Source organism: Haematobia irritans, chromosome 2, assembly GCF_050003625.1.
Source record: "Haematobia irritans isolate KBUSLIRL chromosome 2, ASM5000362v1, whole genome shotgun sequence".
Taxonomy (NCBI): domain Eukaryota; kingdom Metazoa; phylum Arthropoda; class Insecta; order Diptera; family Muscidae; genus Haematobia; species Haematobia irritans.
The window spans coordinates 140323668-140338034 of NC_134398.1; the positions used below are offsets into that span (position 1 = coordinate 140323668).

Below are 14367 nucleotides of genomic sequence, written 5' to 3' on the forward strand. Positions count from 1 at the left end.
AAACAACAAATTAATATTAAATAGTCAGACCATAACCCAAACGGGAACAACAACAAAAACAATAATATCAGCCACACACACACACACATACAGCCATGCAGCATTTTTGTGCTGTAGCACAAAATATCCCAACATTTCACCACCGATTGTAGTCAGAGTGACTACACAAATGCCTCGTCATCCATAGGCGTACGTTTTTTTCTTTGTTTTTTTTTTTTTTTGCAAATTCATTGTGGATACGAAGTAGAAGTGTGGGGACCTTTGGAGAGGGCTAAATTCCATTCATTTATTTTGCTTTTTTTTTTTTGTTCTCTCCATAAAATCTCAAAGTTGGTCTTTTATTTGTTTAGCTTCGAAATATTCGCATTTCTTTGGCAAATAGTAATGGAAATCGCAGAATTCTTTTCAAAAACGTCCAATATTGATGTAGGTCTGGTTATATAGGAAGTTAAGCGAACGAATTTAATGGAAACACTTCACATAGTTCCTTCATTGAAGGTAGAGTAAGTATGATATAGCAAAGTCAGAGGGTTTCAAGTATGTTTTGGATAAAATCCGATTTATCTTTTCCTTATTCGAATGGACAATGATACTCCGCTTGTTTGGTTGGTTAGTTTATACGATAGCTCTCGAACAATTTAATCAATCGGTATTATTTTTATCCATGGAGAAAGCGATATCGGTTATTTCCATTATAATGGTCACATTTCTTTTTGTATAATCAAACAATTTTTAGTTGAATTCAAAGATTTAAGAATGTTGGCATTGATTCCGAGCCAAAGATGAGACTTCTTTAAAGTAAAGAAAAATTTTTAGAGATCTATCTGCCATTGTTGTTGTTTTTGATTTCATCTTAAAACCATGCATCGACTAAACTACAAGTGTAGCTTAACCAACACAGGAAAAAAATGTTTGTCAAATTTATTTGGACACAGCCCTATAGACTGCAAGATGGTTGGATGGACGCACGTTTCGGAATTACCACATTCCTCATCAGCATCCTCTGCTTGCGGCAAAACTATCAACCAATTATCAGAATAAATTCAGGCAGTTCAGTACACCCAAAAGTAAACCACACTTGAACCTTCCGAAAAAAGATTTTGCCTTCGAAACTAGACTCAATAAAATTAACCCTTAACTGCACAAGATCACCGATTCCCCCGAAAAAAAATAAAAATATATAATATGCAAAATGGTAAAGGAAGGACATCTGCATACCGCATTTTTTCAAAACAAAATGTATGTGTTTAAAACAAAAATATATACGGCCGTAAGTTCGGCCAGGCCGAAGCTTATGTACCCTCCACCATGGATTGCGTAGAAACTTCTACTGAAGACTGTCATCCACAATCGAATTACTTGGGTTGCGGTAACACTTGCCGATGGCAAGGTATCTTAAAACTTCCTAACACCGTCTGCTAAATTACAAGGTAGTCCATACGTAGTATATATTATTTAAACTAAAAAAGGCCGATTAAATACGTATATAATTAAGTTTAAAGTTTCTATAGAAATAAAATTTTGACAACATTTTCTATAGAAGCAAAATTTGGAAAACAATTTTCTATAGAAATAAAATTTGGAAAAAATTTTCTATAGAAATAAAATTTTTACAAAATTTTCTATAGAAATAAAATTTTTACAAAATTTTCTATAGAAATAAAATTTTGACAAGATTTTCTATAGAAATAACATTTTGACAATGTTTTCCATAAAAATAAAATTTTTGTAGATTATTTTTGGCTCGAGTGGCAACCATGATTATGAACCAATATGGACGTGGTGAAATTCTGAGTCGATCTGAGCATGTCCGTCCGTCCGTCCGTCTGTTGAAATCACACAAATAGTTGTTATTGATGTAGGTCGGATGGTATTGCAAATGGGCCATATCGGTCCACTTTTAGCCCCCATATAAACGGACCCCCAAATTTGGCTTGCGATTGCTCTAAGAGAAGCAAATTTCATCCGATCCGGCTGAAATTTGGTACATGGTGTTAGTATATGGTCTCTAACAACCATGCAAAAATTGGTCCATATCGGTCCATAATTACATATATCCCCATATAAACCGATCCCCCGATTTGGCTTGCGGAGCCTCTAAGAAACGAAAATTTCATCCGATCCGGCTGAAATTTGATACATGGTGTTGGTATATGTTCTCTAATGACCGTGCAAAAATTCGTCCATATCGGTCCATAATTATATATAGCCCCCATATAAATCGATTCCCAGATTTTCCTCCGGAGCCTCTTGGAGGAGCAAAATTCATCCGATCCGGTTGAAATTTGGAACATGGTGTTAGAATGTGGTCTCTAACAAACACGCAAGAATTGGTCCATATCGGTCCATAATTATATATAGCCCCATATAAACCGTTCCCCAGATTTGATCTCCGGATATTTCGATGTGTTACAAACGGAATGACAAAGTTAATATACCCCCATCCTATGGTGGAGGGTATACAAAAAAATAGGTTTGTATCTTCAAAAATACAGTGCACATTAAACTAAGTTTTTATTTACAAATAAACAATTTGATTTAACTAAATAATAGAGAATAGAGATATTTTTACACTACACAATTTTGTTTTACCAACAATACTTTCAAATCTGGTAAATATTATTTAACTTCAAATTTGTTGTTTTTTTTTTTTTTTGATTTGTGGTCAAAAATTGATTTTCAATTTTTACTGCAAATTACTCAAAAGAACTACGAATTTTCCCGAAAATCATATTTTTAGATATATCGTTATAATGTTTTAAATACAATAAACTCAATTCGGTTAAAAATTTAAGACGTAAGAATTTTTTTTAATTTTTTTTTATCTTAAAAGATAGAGTACGCATTTAAGGGTTAAAATTAGGATAACCACCCTCAAAAAATCGTTTCTGTAACATATACCCCAAACAAATTTTGCTTCAAGCATATATAGTTTCAGGATTGGTCCAAAGAAAATATTGTTTGTATTATGTTTCACCTTAGGTATACACTGGTAGAAAAAAAAATTAATGAAATTTTCTTTGTGTGTATATACTTTATAGGGGCCAATTGGTTACTTCCATTCTTTTAGTTGCAGCATACTCTCTAGGTCTCTCTTTCTAAACACATATATGTTTATAGGCTATTTCTAAATTAATATATGTTTGCATCTAAGCATATTATATTTACAAACATTTTATGTCCCAAACATAATATGTTCTAACATATACTCATATATGTCCCAAACATGTTATGCTAGTTTATGAACATTATATGCTTGCACTTAAAAATATTGTGTTAAGAAATTTGAGTTCCAAACATATAATTTTTACACCCAAACATATGAAAAACTGTCTTTTTCGTCCGTGCACATCTCATTTACCGAATGAGATATCATAACAATTAGCAAAGCTACACTCAAAAAAGAGTGAACCCTATATGACACTTCAGCCAATTAAATTCTATTTTAGTTCATGGAATTATTATGTATTAAGAAAAGGGACAAGATTAGATTCGTGTCTCCCACACAATTTAAATTGAAATTTTTTCTGAAACTACGAAACTATTTATGTTTAATTAATTTTCTTGAATTTTCTAAAATTAACCAAAATTTTCCTTTCTGATTTCTGTTTTTTGAGTGTATTTATATACAAATAAATATCAGTTTAAAAATTCCAAATGTTATGTAAAAATTAGAAATAACAGCTGATAAGTCCCCGGTTTAACAAAGAAAAACACATTTTTTTTTTGTCAAAATTCGTTTTTATTATTCAACATAGTTCCCTTCAAGAGCGATACAACGATTATAACGACCTTCCAATTTTTTTGATACCATTTTGGTAGTACTCCTTCGGTTTTGCCTCAAAATAGGCCTCAGTTTCGGCGATCGCCCCTGCGAGCATCCTCTTGAGGTCTGAGAACAAGAAAAAGTCGCTAGGGGCCAGATCTGGAGTATACGGTGGGTGGGGAAGCAATTCATGAATTTTTGCCATCGTTCTCAATGACTTGCGGCACGGTGCGTTGTCTTGGTGGAACAACACTTTTTTCTTCTTCATATGGGGCCGTTTGCCGCGATTTCGACCATCAAACGCTCCAATAACGCCATATAATAGTCACTGTTGATGGTTTTCCCCTTCTCAAGATAATCGATAAATACTATTCCAGGCGCATCCCGAAAAACGGAGGCCATTACTTTGCCAGCGGACTTTTGAGCCTTTCCACGCTTCGGAGACGGTTCACCGGTCGCTGTCCACTCAGCCGACTGTCGTTTGGACTCAGGAGTGTAGTGATGGAGCCATGTTTCATCCATTGTCACATATCGACGGAAAAACTCGGGTGTACTACGAGTTAACAGCTGCAAACACCGCTCAGAATCATCAACAAGTTGTTGTTTTTGGTCAAATGTAAGCTCGCGCGGCACCCATTTTGCACAGAGCTTCCGCATATCCAAATATTGATGAATGATATGACCAACACGTTCCTTTGATATCTTTAAGGCCTCTGCTATCTCGATCAACTTCATTTTACGGTCATTCAAACTCACTTTGTGGATTTTTTTGATGTTTTCGTCGGTAACCACCTCTTTCGGGCGTCCACTGCGTTCACCGTCCTCCGTGCTCATTTCACCACGCTTGAATTTTGCTTACCAATCAATTATTGTTGATTTCCCTGGGGGCAGAGTCCGGAAACTCATTATCAAGCCAAGTTTTTGCTTCCACCGTATTTTTTCCCTTCAGAAAACAGTATTTTATTAAAACACGAAATTCATTTTTTTCCATTTTTTTCACAATAACGAAAGTTGCTTCACAAAAGACGCTCTATCTCACAAACTAATTGACTTACAGACGTCAAATTTTGACACAAATCATTTGAAGGTTGGTACTATATAAAAATAATATGCATTTAACACTAGCGACGCCATCTATGTGTCAGACCTGGGACTTATCAGCCAACCTGTTAAATGCTAATTACAAAAAAAAAATACTTTAAACTAATAATGTAAAAATTCGCAAAATAAGTCTTCGCTTATATTTGAAGCTGTTTTATCTTTAATCGAGAGATTCAATATCTCAGTTAATTTCAAGATTATTTCTTCAAATCAAAAATGGTTTTCTTTACTTTAAGAAAAAATTGCTTTAATTCAAAAACATGAGACTTTATAGGAGGGATGCAAATATTATGGATTCGCGTTTTTTGAACAAAATATTATTAACTTTCATTTACAACAAATTTCTTTATTTAAAAAAAAATAGGTCCTTTAAGGGAATTTGTTTATTTAAAATTCATCATATTTGCCTTCGAAATTTTTCTCATTAGCAAATGTAGGACACGAATCTTTGAAATTTCGTCCTCCATTAAAGTCGTATGCCTTTTTGATTTAAAAAAAAATAATATTTAAATTACATAAAATATGAAATTTTATGGTTAAAGATACATACACGCAGAGAAGAAACATGATTGTCACAATCATATTCGAAGAGCAAAATAATATGATAGGAGCTATTTTTGCGGCAACCATGTAACATTTTCACCTGCAACCATGTTGGCTCAGTGAACATGGTTCCAAAAAAAATAAAATTGTCCTCATCTAAAATGTTATTATATTGATAAAAAGAATTTAGTTTCCATTAAAAGACAATGGTCACGAACTAAAATATTATGGTATTAGTCAGAGTGTTTCTTCCAGTTAAAATAACATGGTCACAACCTAAAATGTTTTGATCTTTATGAAAAAACTGTTTTCGTCGTCGAAAAAAGAACGCCACTTCAGAAAAGAAAAAAAAGAAAATAAAATTTATTTATTTTTATCTATTTATAAACTACTTCATTGTTTATTTGTATTTATAATGTTGTGCAAACAAACATCACATATATTTATACACTCTAGGATAGGTTAGGTTAATAATAATTCAATAATAAGTAATCATTCCATATTTGCGTCGTGCAAATGAACCAAGGCAGATATCATGTAACTGCAAATAAAAATATATGGTACCATATTTCAAAATGCAGAACAAAAAACAGGTAAATTTCTTTCAATTACACTTTCCTTTTTTGTGTTCACATAAAACCACGTGTCATTTCTGAATAAATAAATTAAAATAAAACACAGTAATTCCGTATTCTCCGCCCATTCCAAGAAACAATCAACACATGACTAACGCGCAAAATGAAAATCGTGTGTACCTGCTCAATGTTTTTATAAAATTCTTTTCGCTGCAAAAAACAATGTACATGGTCTTTATGGCCATGTAATGGTTCTAGACATATCTATACGTAACCTATAAAAATACTTTTTTCTCTGCAAAAGAGTAACAAAAAATTGAATGGTCATGTACATGATTTCCCCGACCATGTAATGGTCTCAAATTCTATCATTTAAATAATAGAACATGTTTGCGCCATTTGAGAACCATTTAAATGCTTATTGCCAACATATATTTTTCTCCGCTCGAAAATTATTTTTACAAAGACAAATACATGGTTTTCGCGACAATTACCTACTCTAGATAAGCATTAAATGGATGCGGCAACCATGTTCAAACATGTTTTTTCTGTGCGTGTAAACTTTAAATATAGGCTAAGACTTTTTTTACGAAAATACTCATGAGAAAGATAACAATTTTGGTGTCAAGTAAAAAAATATCACCAAAATGTTTACAATTGAAAAATTGATTGAAACTGAAAACTTTTTCAATAAAAACAATGAATTGATACAATTAACTTTTAAATCAAACTCAGAAGAGTAAGTCACATAAAAAAAATTTTAGATTTTTATTTAAAAAATTAATTGAATCAATCGAGCTTTGTGTTTGGTCGAAGCTGGGATTGAACCCATGACGGTTTTTATGCAAGGCGGGCATGCTAAGAATTGGACCACGGTGGCGATTACTCTTATTAGGAAGAATATGCACATGATTATGGCAACCCTACAATGATCTAAATAATATATTTAGTAAATATAAAAAAATATATATATAAATATAAAAAAAATATATATATTTATTAATTTGTCTATCTGTTCCATTTATATTTTCAGGTATATCGGTTGATAACATTCCTAGAAAGATTCAAAATAGGTAAGTTTTATTCTAAACAGAACGGAATATGACTAAACTGATGGCGATATTCTGTTTTATTTTTATTAATTTGTCATTAAGTGTAAAAAAACGCAGAAAAGAAATTATTTCGCTTTGAAATCTTTAATAAGATAAAGCATTTGTGATGCTAAAATTTTTTTAATAGGAAAGAAATTTGGATTTTGATCCCAGCATTGATTTCAAAATTATTTCTATGGTAATCAATTTTTAATTCTTCGTTCAATCTTTCTTCAATTTCAATTTTTCACTGTATGTATAGAAACTTTTGAGTTATTATTAAAGAAGAGCAGTCGTTTGTTTGGATTGCTAAACATATTTACATTCTGATTATACATTGATATCCTGATCAATATAATCATTATTTCATTTACATATAATTAAAAAATTGATGTGGTGATAATATTACATGTATCTCAATTTCAAATAACTTCATCAATTATTGTATTGTTCGAAATTAATTCAACATAATTGTGCAAGGTATTTTTCATAATAAATCACTGTTTCTAAATAGCTTTTGTTCTGGATTCTGGGCATTCATGTGGTTAATATCGCAAAATTATTAATTTTATGGAAATTAATTAAAACCATAGCGAAATGACCTGAGGCTCATTGTGTACAAAGAGGAGGTCATTTTATTTAATTAGCTCTTTCATGCATATGACAAATAATTCCATAAATAGGAAACGAAGCTGTTGCGGGTATTAGAGTGGCTTCACAAAAACTGAAGATGTCCCAATTTAAAATACAAATTACAATGTTCTGAATTAGAGTCTACATAATGGCATGGCTCAAAGCAGTTTTCAGTTCCGAAGAAATCGAAGAAAACGAGTCGAAATCGGCTTCTTGTATATATATTGTTCCAGGAATTTAAGAAAATAATTTTCTCCAATAAAGATTTTGTCTCGAATTTCTGTTGAAAATTGTATCCAAATTGCCCCGAAGGAGATTCGAAGCAGAAACCATCCGTTTTGTAAGACAACACACTACCTGGGCCATGCAGCAATTATTTTCATTAACACAAAAATTTTATCACTACAGAAGATTTTGTCAAATTTTATTTCTATAGAAAATGTTCTTAAAATTTTATTTCTATAGAAAAATTTGTCAAAATTTTATTTCTATAGAAAATTTTGTCAAAATTTTATTTCTATAGACAATTTTGTCAAAATTTTATTTATATAGAAAATTTTGTCAAAATTTTATTTCTATATGAAATTTTGTCAAAATTTTATTTATATAGAAAATTTTGTCAAATTTTTTTTTCTATAGAAAATTTTGTAAAAATTTTATTTCTTTATGTCTAAAGAAAATTTTGTCAAAAATTTAATTTCTATAGAAAATATAGTCAAGATTTCTCAAAATTTGATATCTATAAAAAGTTTGTCAAAATTTAATTTCTATAGAAAATATTGTCAAAATTTTATTTCTATAGAAAATTTTGTCAAAATTTCATTTCTATAGAAAATTTTGCCAAATTTTATTTCTATAGACAATTTTGTCAAAATTTTATTTCTATATGAAATTTTGTCAAAATTTTATTTATATAGAAAATTTTGTCAAAATTTTATTTCTATAGGAAATTTTGCCAAAATTTTATTTCTATAGGAAATTTTGTCAAAATTTTTTTCTATAGGAAATTTTGTTAAAATTTTATTTCTATAGGAAATTTTGTCAAAATTTTATTTTTATAAAAAATTTTGTTAAAATTTTATTTTTATATAAAATTTTGTCAAAATTTTATTTTTATAGAAAATGTTATTTTTATAGAAAATTTTGTCAAAATTTTATTTCTATAGAAAATTTTGTCAAAATTTTATTTCTGTAGAAAATTTTGTCCAAATTTTATTTCTATAGAAAATTTTGTCAAAATTTTATTTCTATGGAAAATTTTGTCAAAATTTGTTTCTATGGAAAATTTTGTCAAAATGTTATTTCTATGGAAAATTTTGTCAAAATTTTATTTCTATAGAAAATGTTGTCAAAATTTGTTTCTATGGAAAATTTGTCAAAATTTCAGTTCTATAGAAAATTTTGTCAAAATGTTATTTCTATAGAAAATTTTGTCAACATTTTATTTCTATAGAACATTTTGTCAAAATTTTATTTCTATAAAAAATTTTGTCAAAATTTTATTTCTATAGAAAATTTTGTCAAAATTTTATTTTTATAGAAAATTTTGTCAAATTTTGATTTTTAGAGAAAATTTTGTTAACATTTTATTTTGATAAGAAATTTTGTCAAAATTTTATTTCTATAGAAAATTTTGTCAAAATTTTATTTCTATAGAAAATTTTGTCAAAATTTTATCTCTGTAGAAAATTTTGTCAAAATTATATTTCTATAAAAAAGTTTGTCTAAATTTTATTTCTGTAGACTATTTTTCCATACATTGATTTTGTTTCTTTATGTTCTTGGCACAATATGCTACAAATAAATTTAAATTCTCTTTTGTTTAAATGACTCATTTTTACTGTAGTCCTTTAAGATTAGTGCATTCAGCCGAGCTTAGCGTCAAAAAGGCATATGCATCCATATATTAGGATTCCCGTATTATTGTTTTTGCTATCTTCAATATTTCATCCAAATGTAATCCTCATAAAGATATCCCACTAAAATGAAAGGCATATTTAATCTGTTTCCTCTTGTCCCTATATATTTACCATATTCCTAAAGTGTGGATATTCATACATACGAAGGATATTTTGAGATTCGCAGGCCAGAAAGCAAACAATAACACAAACAAAAAAGAGGACTAAAACAACATCAGACTTAAGCCCTAAGTTTTGGGAAATAACCGACATCCATGTCAATGGCCCAATATTGTTATTGTTGATGGTATTTTGTGTCATTGCATATCCTATTCTCTCAACTGGCATAAGGATATGAATGCAGTGTAAATATTTTGTGCCGCTGAGCTTTGGACAAACTTTGATGCAGCAGGCACTAGAAAAACAGGCCACACACACAAATTGAAACAAGTTTACTTTGTGCAGCAAATCCATGTGGAGTTTGGATTTTTTTTATTTGGGAAATTTATTCAAGTGCTGATGATATTTTGTGTTCACGAGAACAACTTTAGGAATGTAGTGAAAATTTGCGAGTATATGTGTGAATTAGGGATGCCGTGTTAAAAACGGACATTTTCGAAATAAATGGTACTGGTTGGTAAATTCCCATCGTAATAAATTTGAAATGTGACAATAGTTTAAAGATAGGGCTTCAGATGTACACATTCAAGTAAAATGGAGAAAAGTACTGAATAGTATCACATTGTGTATATACGGAAACGGAATCTGTAAAAATATGAATTTTCTCAGGATAAGGCGGGAGCTTCCGAAGTTCTTTCATTCAGATACTAAAATAGTACAAAAAGTTACGTCACAAATAGTCCGGCATGGTATTATTTACAGGTACGAAAATGTTTACATTTTTCTATATTTTCAAACATATATACTAAAATCTACAAGTACGCAATAATCCGTAAATATCTTCAAAATTTAAAATTTTGCATAATAGTAGGTTTGAAAATGAATATGTACGAAAAGACAGAATTTCGTGCATTTAAGCACTAGCCTATATACTATAGGACCCAGCAGCATGTACAGAAGGAAGAATAATTAAAAAATCCCTTTAGAAATGTTGTGAATATTTTTGGGTATATTCCCCCAATGCGTATAGTTATGTTACAACAAAAACCTACTAAAAGTGCAACACAGTATGTACTGAACGGAGAGGCCTAGATAAATTAAACTTCTTTACAAAATGGGAGATTTTACCAAGCCTATCCATTTGGGTACTAAATAGTGCAAAAATTCATAAAATAGTGCCACTTAAAGCTCTAAAAGTAGGACTTGTCCGAAAATCGTACACATAAGTACTAAAATGATATTGATTACGAAGTTATAAAATTACGAATGGATATTGGTTTCAAAATATACCTGATCGAAATAGCGGAACATTCCCTAAGTCCCTGTGGACTTTTATTCTTGCAGCATTAAATCTAGAGGGCATACTGGCTTTATTTTAACCCAGAAAATACTTGAACGTAATAGTTAAACGCCGTATATATTGAATGTGGAGAGTATAAACATACAATTTGAAGTAATAGTGAAGGATTTTTGTGATGATTTCGAGCCATAGAAAGGGCTTCTTCAAAATATATTATATTTTTATGAAGTTACCTAGCTTTAAACCTACGTTCTATAAAATTAAAATTAGGATAGCAATCATATTTCTGGAATTGTTATTATAATTTTTGGTGTATTAAAATGTCACAAGGCTATTTATATAGGTCAACTCGGTACATACGAAGAAAAATCTACAAACATTAAATTTAGCATTTGGAATAAGTTTCTAAAAATGGATGCTTACAATCCCTAAAAAAACTAAACAAAAGGTACCAAATAGTACAAATTCGTGCATACGAAAGTAAAATTGACAACAACCTAAAATTTGTTCATGATTTATAATAAAAATCGAAAACTGGAACTACATAATTTAGTTTAAGGATAAATGATAAGCTGATATTTTTGTTTAAATCGTACATTTCTTTAAATACTAAAATAAACTAAACAAAACGTACCAAATGGTACAATTTCGTGTATACGAAAATCAAATGAGCAAATATATGCAATTTTCTTATGATTTGTTGAAATTTGTAAACTTTGGTAAAAAAAAGAGGTACAAATGCTTAATAAATATGGGAATCGGAAGCTGGAACTACCTAATTTAGTTTGAGAATATATTGTGAGAGACTCATAAATGACAAGCCGAATTTGTTTTAAAATTCTACATTTCTATAAATACCAAAATGGGAATATAGTCAACAAATTGTACAATTTGATACAAAATGCTTAAAATTCCTTTTGATAAACTAAACATAACTTACCAAATGGTACAATTTCGTGTATACGAAAATCAAATGGGCAAATATATGCAAATATCTCATTATTTGTCGAAATTTGTACACTTTGGAAATTTGCTTAAAATTCCTTTGGAGAAACTAAACAAAACGTACTATATGGTACAATTTCGTGTATATGCACATCAAATGGAGAAATATATGCAAATATCTCATAATTTGTCGAAATTTGTATACTTTGGTACATAAAAGGTACAAACTCTTAATAAAAAATCGAAAGGAGCTGATAATCTGATGATAATCTGATATTAAAAAAAAAAAAACAAAACAATTAAGGAAAGTCTAAAGTCGGGCGGGGCCGACTATATTATACCCTGCACCACTTTGTAGATCTAAATTTTCGATACCATATCACATCTATATATAAGGTTTGGCCCAAATACATACATTTAAATATCACTCGATCTGGACAAAATTTGATAGACTTATACAAAATCTATAGACTCAAAATTTAAGTCGGCTAATGCACTAGGGTGGAACACAATGTTAGTAAAAAAATATGGGAAACATTTAAATCTGAGGCAATTTGAAGGAAACTTCGCAAAAGTTTATTTATGATTTATCGCTCGACATATATGTATTAGAAGTTTAGGAAAATTAGAGTCATTTTTACAACTTTTCGACTAAGCAGTGGCGATTTGACAAGGAAAATATTGGTATTTTGACCATTTTTGTCGAAGTCAGAAAAACATATATATGGAAGCTATATCTAAATCTGAACAGATTTCAACCAAATTTGGCACACATAGCTACAATGCTAATTCTACTCCCTGTGCAAAATTTCAACTAAATCGGAGTTAAAAATTGGCCTCTGTGGTCAAATGAGTGTAAATCGGGTGAAAGCTATATATGGGAGCTATATCTAAATCTGATCTGATTTCAACCGAATTTGGTACAATTACCGATACTATTAAACGTACTTCTTGTGCAAAATTTGAAGCAAGTCAGGGCAAAACTTTGGCTTTTGAGGCCATATAAGTCACAATCGGACGAAAGATATATATGGGAGCTATATCTAACTCTGAACCAATTTCAATCAAATTTAGCACACATAACTATACTACCAATTGTACTATTTGTGCAAAATTGCAAGCTAATCGGGATAAAACTCTGGCTTCTGGGTCCATATAAGTGCATATCGGGCGAATGATATATATGGGAGCTATATCTAAATCTGAATCGATTTCAACCAAATTTGGCACACATAGCTACAATGCTAATTCTACTCCCTGTGCAAAATTTTCAACCAAATTGGGCCAAAACTCTGGCTTTTAAGACCATATTAGTCCAAATCGGGCGAAAGATATATATCTGAGCTATATCTAAATCTGAATCGATTTCAACCAAATTTTGCACACTTGACTATACTACTAATTGTACTCCTAGTGCAAAATTTCAACCAAATTCGACCAAAACTCTGGCTTCTGGGACCATATAAATCCATATCGGGCGAAAGATATATATGGGAGCTATATCTAAATCTGAACCGATTTCAATCAAATTTTGCACACTTGACTATGCGACTAAGTGTTATGTTTGTACAAAATTTCAAGCAAATCGGTATAAAACTCTGGCTGCTGGGTCCATATTAGTGCATATCGGGCGAAAGATATATATGGGAGCTATATCTAAATCTGAACCGATTTCTTCCAAAATCAATAGGGTTCTATTCTGTCCCAATTTAGGAACATGTGCCAAATTTGAAGGCGATTGGACTTAAATTGCGACCTAGACTTTGATCACAAAAATGTGTTCACAGACAGACGGACGGACGGACGGACGGACAGACGGACATGGTTATATCGACTCAGGGACCCACCCTGAGCATTATTGCCAAAGACACCATGTGTCTATCTCGTCTCCTTCTCGGTGTTACAAACATATGCACTATCTTATAATACCCTGTTCCACAGTGTGGCGCAGGGTATAAATATGGGAAACGTTTAAATCTGAAGCAGTTTTGCGGAAACTTCGCAAAAGTTTATTTATGATTTATCGCTCGATATATATGTATTAGAAGTTTAGGAAAATTAGAGTCATTTTTACAACTTTTCGACTAAGCAGTGGCGATTTTACAAGGAAAATGTTGGTATTTTGACCATTTTTGTCGAAATCAGAAAAACATATATATGGGAGCTATATCTAAATCTGAACCGATTTCAACCAAACTTGGCACTCATAGCAACAATGCTAATTCTACTCCCTGTGAAAAATTTCAAGTAAATCGGAGCAAAAAATTGACCTCTGTGGTCATATGAGTGTAAATCGGCCGAAAGCTATATATTGGAGCTATATCTAAATCTGAACCTATTTCAACCAAATTTTGCACGCATGCCTACAATGCTAATTCCACTCCCTGTGCAAAAT

General features: G+C 30.8%; 1 long non-coding RNA gene across 1 annotated transcript in view; it reads left to right on the forward strand.

Moving 5' to 3' along the window:
• The window catches only part of LOC142226320 (uncharacterized), a 173341-nt gene that overhangs the window by 133363 nt on the left and 25611 nt on the right, over positions 1–14367 (forward strand). Inside the window, exon 4 of the long non-coding RNA XR_012719654.1 lies at positions 7019–7058. This is a non-coding gene — a long non-coding RNA (uncharacterized LOC142226320). The remainder of the gene's footprint in view (positions 1–7018; positions 7059–14367) is intronic.